Source organism: Rhineura floridana, chromosome 1 (genome assembly GCF_030035675.1).
Source record: "Rhineura floridana isolate rRhiFlo1 chromosome 1, rRhiFlo1.hap2, whole genome shotgun sequence".
NCBI lineage: Eukaryota > Metazoa > Chordata > Lepidosauria > Squamata > Rhineuridae > Rhineura > Rhineura floridana.
In genome coordinates this window covers 287,599,803-287,610,050 of record NC_084480.1, presented here as the reverse complement: position 1 = coordinate 287,610,050, position 10,248 = coordinate 287,599,803, and positions in this window count along the sequence as shown.

Below are 10,248 nucleotides of genomic sequence, written 5' to 3'. Positions count from 1 at the left end.
GGGCTGCAGATTAGCCGCCCCTGCCAAAGGCCAATTCGCAAGGTATAAAGCAGAAGTTCCCCAACAGTAATTTCTGGAACTACCCATTGGAGACACATTTTTACAGTGGACAGACTGGAACCACCATAAACCTGTACTTCCTATTCCCATCCGGGCACACAGTTCAGAAGGATACTACAGTCTATGATATCAAAAGCCATGGAGAGATTCAGCAGAACCTACAGTTGTCTACATCAGTTACTTTTATGATGTTCACAATCATTTATGATATGCAGAAGAGTAATCTATAGCTCATTGTCCTTTGGTGTGTATATTTAACATAGCCTTTGGCAAAATGCAGAAATGCATTTCTGGAATACAGAAACACATTGTATGGAATTCCTTTTCCTCTAGGAAGCCCCAAAAGAATGAAGTCCTGGAGAGAGTGAGCCACGTGCCGTCCCACTACTAGACTCACATGGCAGAAATGCCATTTAGGTGGAGTAAGGAGCAGCTGTCCACCTCCTGCCCTCATTTTGGATCACATGCGATTATTCCCCAAGAACCCTTATATCTCTGGTTATAAAAAAGTACTTTGAAAAGTCTCTACAACTGTTCTTAGAATTCACTCCTCTGTGTGTATGTTTGCAATTTAATCTATCATATATCCAGAAACAGCCACTGAGCCTTGCTATGCATTTACACACACACACACACACACACACACACACTTGTCATGTGGATGATGCCCATAGCCAAACACACTGAGATTTGAGAAAAAGTGAAGTTAAAAAGTGGGACTACTTGTTTGTTAGGGATAAGAACACCAGCTTCTTCAGGGTCAGCTCAAATGCGATGCATATTCCAATGTGGAGGCTGTTGGACAATGCTTCCATGTGACAGCACAACAGGAGCCCATAATGTTTGAAATCTGCTAATCTACTAGATCACTGTTCTTCAGCTTTGGGTCCCCAGATGTTGTTAGACCACAACTGCCATCATCCTTGGCTATTGGCTAAGCTGGCCTGGGTTGATGGGAATTGTAATCCGACAACATCTGAGGACCCAAGGTTGAAGAACACTGCACTAGATAGCTCTGGTTATGTGGAGAGTCTCCACAACAAATGCTCACTTTTCTGATGGTTGCTAGTGTAGACACTGTCCATGTAATCAGGGCCATCCATAAGGTACATAGATTTCAAATCTTAAAATTGCCACATGGAGTGCTAGAAGACAGAAGCATTTTTAGGAGGCTCCTCAGATGAGGGAGGGGGGTAATAGCTAAGCATTAATGTTGTCTATAAAGGATCACCAATTTTCCCCACCCCCGCTGATTCAGAACATTAGAGGCAGAAGAATATACAGAACAGAATGTATGAATTTGCTTTAGGAGAACTGCTACATTCTGTCTCACCCAAGGCTTCTCACTCCTTTATTTTAATGTTATCTATTTAAGACATTTATATACCACTTAATCACTCACATATTCATGGTAGGTGAAGATGCTGTTGTCAATGTAATTCATTAACTTGTTGCATATCTTAAAAGTATTACAAATGAGCTTATTTTAGCTCCTCAATCAATAAGACAGAGGGGAAAACCTTTGGCATCCCAATCATCCATATTTGCATGGGAAAAATAGTCTCTGTTCAGTTGGATTTACCACCCCTCCAAAAGTCCTTTTATTATGTATCCATGATGATTTGTACTCATGACAGTATTAGGGTGGCTACATGTGATCCCGCTTTGAATACTATTTGTGCCCACACGCATTTTGGGGCAGACCTACTGCTTTGTTTCTTATTGGTGCATGACCTGCAGCTTCCTGCTGAAATCTTGTAACATTTTATACCACAAATGTTCTCATTTTGTTTGCTTTTTGTCCCACTTTTGTTGCACTACAGCACAAGAGTGCCCCTCCTGATCACAATAATTTGGTAGCTTTGCGAAACATCACAGAAAAACTAATGCGGAATAATGTGTGGATGGTCCAGCATAAACCCACCACTAATGCGCTATTATTGTATCAATTACATACACCCAAAAAAAACCCCAGCATCCTGGAGGGGCTCTCTTGCAACACAACTGGAGTTCAAGACTTATTCAGCCATCTTTCCAATCATCAAATCTTCAAGAAGCAAATGAGAAAATTGGGGGGGGGGTGTCTCTCAGATGTATCAGCTAGAAATCAAGATTCAAGTGACTTTAGGGAACATGTTTTTGGTGTGACATGCTGCATCTCCAAACTGTGTTTTTCACCAGAAACATAGGCCATCCAGCTATACTTTTGTTTGCATCTATTTTGGGGGCAAACTAGAAATTGGTTTTATGTAACAACTTTTATCCTTTGCCTGCCTTCTGCAGTCTAAAGGCAACACTGCTTTTTCTGTTCCTGAATGGGGGGGAGGTAACAATTGCTAAATCAATACAGATGATACTGCTTCTTCTGCAGTTCAAGTCCTCAAATAATTCACCCTTATGCATTGGGGAAGTTCCCTTATGTCATTACAGTACTTGAGTAATCGATTTTGGGTATCAGTATCAAAGCTGATGACATGTGAGCCTCTTTTAGGGAGGGAATTAATATAGATCTTGCTTGATCTTCAGACCAGATGCACTCTTGCAATGATTTACAGTTAAAATCCGCACAAAGGAGGTTACATCAGGCATGTGTTATATTAGGAATTTTTGTGTGTGAGAGTCTTTTCTGGCCTCTTGCAGTTGATTACACTGGGTGTCACTGTTTGGGGGTGGGCTTCAATCACACACACTGGCATATTCAGGTTGATTTGGAGGCAGTGGAGGCTGGTGGTTCCAAAGTCAGTAGGGTAGCAAATCTGCTCCAGGTTTCAGCCTGAACTTTCAAGAAGTTGTCCAAGATGCTGAACTTATTTTGGGACTAGGTTTCAGCACCTCAGACAGCTCCTTGAAAGTTCAGACTAAACCCTGGAGTGGATTCACTGCCTCACCGACATTGGAGCCACCGGCCTCCATTTTTGGGAGGTCTTCCAAAACAGACCTGCTTCCTGACAAATTTTTTCAATAAGGAAAGAGATCAGAAAATGCACTGGGAAGTTGCTTGATGCAACGTCATATAACCTCCCTACAAACCCATTGGAATGAAGGCTCAATAAACAGGTAATCTGGAAGTCCAGGTTCTTCCCTTCAGAGGGAGGGGACAGGAGCTGCTGCTAGACTCAGAAGTTGGCTAATATGCTACTTAAGACACTTTTTCAGACAGAACAAGAGGCATAAGAAATGACCATTCCAGAGGGCAGGGGTGGGGAACTGGATCTGGCCAGTGGGTCCAATTGTTACCTTCAACCCCATCCCCACAGGTCATGTTCAACAGGAGGGTAGGGTCATCCACCTGGCAATCACATGGTATCACAATAATGTTAGATTACTTTTTTTCTTTTGCCTGTCCAAGAGGGTGCATTATTCCATTTTCCGTTTCTGCTGAAATGAAATCTAGTGTGCAGCAGTTAGATCACTTTGCAAACATCTTGCTTGGGTAAAGATGTAAAGTGGGAAATGATGGGAGCAGTTCTACGATCAGAATAATCCATTTTGTGCCTCACCACTTACTGGGTTAATGCCCTCAAGACCAGAATTAGAAGAGCTGCTACATTTTGCAAGAGTTTTCCTTGAACGCTAACAGACCTTCAAAGCCAGCCAAATTCCTTCCTCTTTCCATTGATCCACCTGGCTCTGTGCCTGGAATAAGAGCGAGTTCTGCTCACTGAGTCATGCTTGTTTTCTCTTAGCTACTCTTGAGAAAGGCTCAGATTGCTGGTTCCTAGACCAGGGAAGCTTTTCTGCTGTCTAAAAATGCCACACTTTTTCTGTTATTGCAGGTGAAGTGTAAAGAACAATGAGTACAGTGCACAAAGGTGGATTCATGGAGATGACACTGACAAGCGTCCACAGGTGTTCCACTGGCCAGGACCCAGAAACAATTATGCAACATGCAGCTCTTCTGGAAACCTGAGTCTTTGAGTAGGTCCAAGGTTCTCAAAGTGCCAGGCTATAATCTAACCTCCATGTAAGCTATGCACAAGCAAATCAGGATGAACGCTCAATAAACATAGACACACACACAGTTGGAAATGGTCTATCATTCTGGAAGTACCTTATATCGGATTGTGCCTTGTTTCTGTCAGCTGTCTGTCTCTCTCATTGCCTTCACCACTCTGCCACCATGCTGGGTCTGTGCCCAATCAGGAGCCAGGGCTTTTGGCTGAGGAGTCCCTCTCTTTGCCAAGTCATGGTAGTCATCTCCCTGCAGCAGCAGCAGGCCAAGAAGACTGGAATGAACTTTAAAATCTGTGCAAGCCACCAATTGCAGCCAAACTGGAGCCGCTGCCTTTCCATTGAAGGGGTAGCCTCGGCCCCAGTCAGCTCAAGTTTAGCTTTGCTTTTATTGGACTTTGCTTTGCTGCCCCTGCACCCCCCATGAACTATCCCAATCCTCCACATTCCAATGTCTCTAACCATTCCTCACCTCCACCACATCTCACTGACTAATACTCCACAAAGGTAATAAACAGAAAACAGCAGGAGGATTGCTGAATTAAAGGAATGTTATAGCTCAAGTTAAGTGGCTTTTTAAAAGAAAAGAATGCTGGCGGGGAATAGTTAGAAAAGTATTGCTAGGTAAATTGGACTTTCTTGTTCTGCTCCCACATAGTTACATCACACCTATTAGTGTGTAACTAGGGATGCAACACCACAAGATGTACACAGAGAAAAAGCACGCTATTCCTGAGAGTGATGGACTGCCTTCAAGTCGATCCTGACTTATGACTACCCTATGGATAGGGATTTTATGGTAAGCAGTATTCAGAGGGGGTTTACCATTGCCTCCCTCTGAGGCTAGTCCTCCCCAGCTGGCTAGGGCCTGCTCAGCTTGCCACAGCTGCACAAGCCAGCCCCTTCCTTGTCCACAACTGCCAGCTGGGGGGCAACTGGGCTCCTTGGGACTATGCAGCTTGCCCACAGCTGCACAGGTGGCAGAGCACGTAACCCCTGAGCCACTCACTGTGGGGGTGATCTTTAGCTGGCCCTTTACACCCAGGAGACACGAGCAGGGATTTGAACTCACAGCCTCTGGATTCCTAGCAAGGCTCTCCTCCCCACTGTGCTATACCACACTGTATATATACTGATAGTCTGGAAAGTCCATGGCAATTCTGCTTTCAATTTACAGCAGGAGAGCAGTGACTGAGTAGCACTAGAAGCCCTCCATGTGGAAGTAGCCAGGGCCAGTCCAAGTTGTTTTGCTGCCTGAATCAAAGGACAAGATGTCACCTGGCCACCATTATCTGGTACAAAAGTCAACCAGGCTGGGAGTTGACTCTTAGTGCATCGCTGGTGACAGATCAGTGTCCTCCACTTCACCTGTGAGCACAGGACCAGCTTAGGAGCACAGAGCCAGTGATATGGCAGACACGGCTCCATCTTCCAACCTCTTGCCACTGCTCTGCTCCGCCTTTCCTCAAGCATCTGTTTCCTGAGGCACCTGCCTCAGTCTGCCTAATAGGAGGACTGGCCCTCCAGAGTAAACTAACATACAAAATGCACAACATTAGGGGAACTTGCTTTGAAAAAATGTGCATATTAGGCAAATTTTCATACAAAAATGTATATATTGGGAGAAATTTGCACTAAAATGCCAAAGAATTTTTATGAGGACTTTTTTTACAAAATGCAAACCAGCTTGGAAATGTGGAGAACTGAACATAAGAATGGGAAAATGAGAAACTGAGATAAACCAAAGTGGCCAATTCTCGCATCCCTCGTAGTAATAAAACCTTAATAAATTTAGGCATCCATTTTATGCTCTCTCAATCTGTTCTTCAATTGCATTTGTTTATCCAGCAAAAATCCTGGCCTAAAAGAGTAAAAGGAGCATCCTATTCTGGAATGATTCTTATCTATTGTTTTTATTTATAGTTTCAGCTGAATGGCCTGCAATTGAATCTACGTCTTTCCAGCTCTGCTTCCCTTTAACTTTGACACAAAACTGAATCTCCCATGTATTTCACTTACAGACAATGGGTTGATTTTCAGACATTTTATTCCTGAGCTGGAAAAGACTGAGTAGAATGACTTTTCATTTTTCATGGGCTTGTGTGAAGCAGCCTCCCCAGTGCCACCTGTAAAAGCTGGAAGTTTGCTGCACCAGAAAGAACTATCAGTCTCTCTGACATGATGATCCATTATTTCAGGAACGTAGAGGTCCTGTATGATGCAAACAGTTTCCCACATGAAACTAAATAGGGAAGTAATTCATTTGGAACGTTAACTGCCTCAGGATCAATGTTGAGACTCGGAGTCCTCTTTATTCTAGCCACAGGTTGCTGCCTAAAACAGCACAACTTGATAAATTCTCAGTTTCCCACATTGTAACCTATTACAAACTCTTACTATGTGGAGTGAAGCCATCCTATAATGAGTTTCCCATTCACACAAGCCATTGTGGGGATATGGAGCACATGTGGAGAAATTCACTGCATCAAGCTTTAATTCTCCAGATGTTGTTGGACTACAACTCCTATCATCCCTAATGATTGGCCGTGCTGATGGGGTGATGGGAACTGGAGTCCAACACAGTAGCATAGTGGCAAATTCAGAAATGCAGGGTCCCTTCATGACAGTCATAGCTACATCCCTTTTTTTGCTGCTGGGCTGAGAATGAGATTCTTGTTTATGTCTTCTCCCACAATGTCCCTAGGAGCCAATAAACACGAAAGGGGAGAGTGTTAGCTAGTGGCTGACTCACTTCCTTTCACTCTGATTGGCTCCAATCAGCAGGAAAGGACAAAAAAGCATGTTAGAAGACTCTTCTCAATGGCTAACCCACTCCCCTTTCATGCTGATTGGGTCATAGGATGCTGGTCCATCTTTGTAAATTCTAAATTGGGGCAGCCAAGCTGGTGACCTCTGGGTGTATAACTGCCATCAGCCTCATGCTGGCTGAGGCTGATGAAAGTTGTAGTACAAAACATCTGGAGGGCACCAAGTTTGTCTGTATATTTATTTATTTATTTCAGGCATTTATGTAACACCGAATCATTAGCGTTTCTAAGCTGTGTAAGATTCCAGGGTTGGCAAAGGCTGCCCTCAAAGCAACCTCATTTGATTCTCCTATGAAGGATGCCAAACACAAGGGAGTCCTGCCCAGTCGGTTCTACTCTTTAGTACTTAGTGAAGAAATCACCTCGTGGGTTTTTCCCACACAGCAATACTACGGATGACTAATCTGCAGAAGGGTGAGGAACCTTTTCAGCCAGAGGACCATATTCCCCCATGGGCAACTTTCCAGGGGCCACATAGAATAATAGAACAGTAGAGTTGGGAGGGGCCTATAAGGGCACCAAGTCCCACCCCCTGCTCAATGAAGGAATCCAAATCAAAGCATATCCGACAGGTGGCTGTCCAGCTGCCTCTTCAATGTCTCCTGTGGTGGAGAGCCCATTACCTCTCTAGGTCATTGGTTCATTGTCATACCTTTCTAACAGGAAGTTTTTCCTGATGTTCAGCTGAAATCTGGCTTTCTGTAACCTGAGCCCATTATTACGTGTCTTGCACTCTGGAACGATTGAGGAGAGATCCTGGCCCTCCTCTGTGTGGCAACCTTTCAAGTACTTGAAGAGTGCTATCATAGTTCTCCTTTTCTCAAGGCTAAATGCCCAGTTCTTCAGTCTCTTCTCATAGGGCTTTGTTTCCAATTCCCTGATTATCCTCGTTGCCCCGCCCCTGAACTTGTTCCAGTTTGTCTCCATCCCTCTTAAAGGGTGGTGTCCAGAACTGGATGCAGTGCTCAAAATGAGGCCTAACCAGTGCGTAATAGAGGGGAACTAGTACTTGATTTGATTTGATTTTGATTTTAATATTTCTACCCCACCTTTCGGCCAAAAGGCCCTCAATGCGGCTTACAAAAGAGCACCAATATAAAGATACATCAATAAAACATCAATAATACATCAATAAAACATCCGTAATACATCAATAAAACAATAAAAACAATACCATTTGCAAAAATTAAATAGTTAGCCTTCATTAGATATTGATAGTGGAAATCATACAAATAGCACATGCTGGCCTTAAAAAAAGCAGCCTTGTGAGCATCTTTTTACAGTTTATGACTCAGCTAAACAGCAAGTCATCCTGCTGGTTCTGAAGAAAGTACAATTGCTATGCCCTTCAGACTTCTGGCAATTTGGAGACTATGCTTCTGTTAATGCAGCCCAAAATAGCATTTGCCTCTTTTTACAGCCACATCACACTGTTGCCTCATATTCAGCCTGTGATCAACAACAATTCAAAGAATCTTCTCACATATAGTATTGCGGAGCCAAGTATCCCCCATCTTATAACTGTGCATTTGGTTTCTTTTTCCTAGGTGTAGAACTTTGCACTTATCCCTGTTATCGCTGCTGGGACTCTGCTCCTAAAAAAGTAAGGGGTCTAAGACACACACCCCCGAGACCCCAGATGACTACACTCCTGGTCCCACAACATCTGGAGGGTCAAAGTTTTCCCAGCTCTGAACTACTTGATTCCTGCACTCTGGCTGAGAAAGAGCTTTAAAATGATAACCTCTGAGGAGTGGATGGTGCTTTCTGGGGTGGCAAGGGTAGACAGGGTGCTCTCCTTCCCTATCAGCCCGGGCCTTGCCATCACCCTCCCCGGCCCACCCAATTCTGGCATTATTTTCTCCTCCTTTCATTTTTCATACACAGTATAGTTGGAATAAGAACAGAAACAACAACAGGCTCATTGCTCCCTGAACAAGTAAATACATTGAAGTAGCTTGCACAGAACTCCCCAAATGAGTGAGAGCACTTCCACACAATGTTTATTGAGCATTCATCCTGATTTGTTTGCAAGGAGATAAGTTGGGGCTGACTATTTCACGAGCATTCACTCTGATTCATTTTCAGGGAAGCTAGATGACAGCTCCGTACACACCATACATTTAAAGCATGCACCCCAAAGAATTCTGGGAATTGTAGTTTATTAACAGTGCTGAGGTTTCTAGCTCTATGAGGTGTAAACTACAGTTTCCAGGATTCTGTTTCAAACGTATGATGTATACACAGATGAAGTTGCATCAAACCAAGTGTTAGCCCACCCTTTCCACTGCATTTTCCTATCATTTTCCTTGTCGCAAAAACTCTGCTCTTTGGGGGAAGCACGGTTGTTGCACAAGAGTGCAAGGGGTAAAGGTAAAGGTGTCCCCACAGTTATAGTGCGAGTTGTTTCAGACACTTAGGGTGACGTCTTGCGACGTTTACTAGGCAGGCCGTATATATGGGGTGGGATTGCCAGTTCCTTCCCCGCCCTTTCTTTACCCCCCAGCATAGGCCGGGTACTCATTTTACCGACCACGGGTTAAACCAGCTTTAATTGAGCAACCTAAATTTGCCGGTATGTGATTGAATCCCACCCAAAACAATGACAGTCTGGAAGTGCTCAGTATGACTGCTCCACGAGCTAGAGGGAGCCTCAGCTGACGAAGTGTCAAGGCCCCAGCTGACAAAGCATCAAGGCGAGTTAAGCAGCAGAGTGAAAAGAGGGTAAGTAGCTCCCATTTATTCCATTATTTAATTGAAGTAAAACAGCTCAGAGCAATAACTAATAAGGGCAGCCCAAGGTCACTCTGAGCTAGGAGCCAAATCCTGAAAGAATCTATATCTTAGGAGACAGATCCTAGGAGAAGGAAGCGTATAGAAAGCTAGTTTTCAACACCACCCTAGCAGGAAAGCTTCAGGGGACACTGTAAACAAGGCTAAATTCCAGTCGGAGAGAAGGGGGAAAAGGAAACTCCACCGATACATACAGGGAGAGAGTCAGCTCAGTCCTTGCTAAAAAGGGCAGCTTCAGCCTTCCTGAAACACAACCACAAGCTCTGTTTCCCTAGGTTAAAGAAAGGTCAGGTGTTCTAGGTGGGAAAACAACAAACACAAAAGACTTGCCTGGAAGGCGCAGCCCCTTGCTGAGATTAAAAGCAGCCAAAAGCTTAAACAGCCCCGCCCCTCACTCAGGAAGGAAGCCTGAGAGAATACTAAAGAGTTAAGCCCCAGCTGATAGCCATCAGCCTCAAGTAACACATCATTGGCTGGCAGCAGTAGCTGGGAGGAACCAGCCACACATATAAAGTCAGAGCACCCTAGCGAGGGAGCCTGCTCCACGAGCTAGAGGGAGCCCCAGCTGACAAAGCGTCAAGGCAAGTTAAGCAGCAGGGCGAGTTAAGCAGCAGGG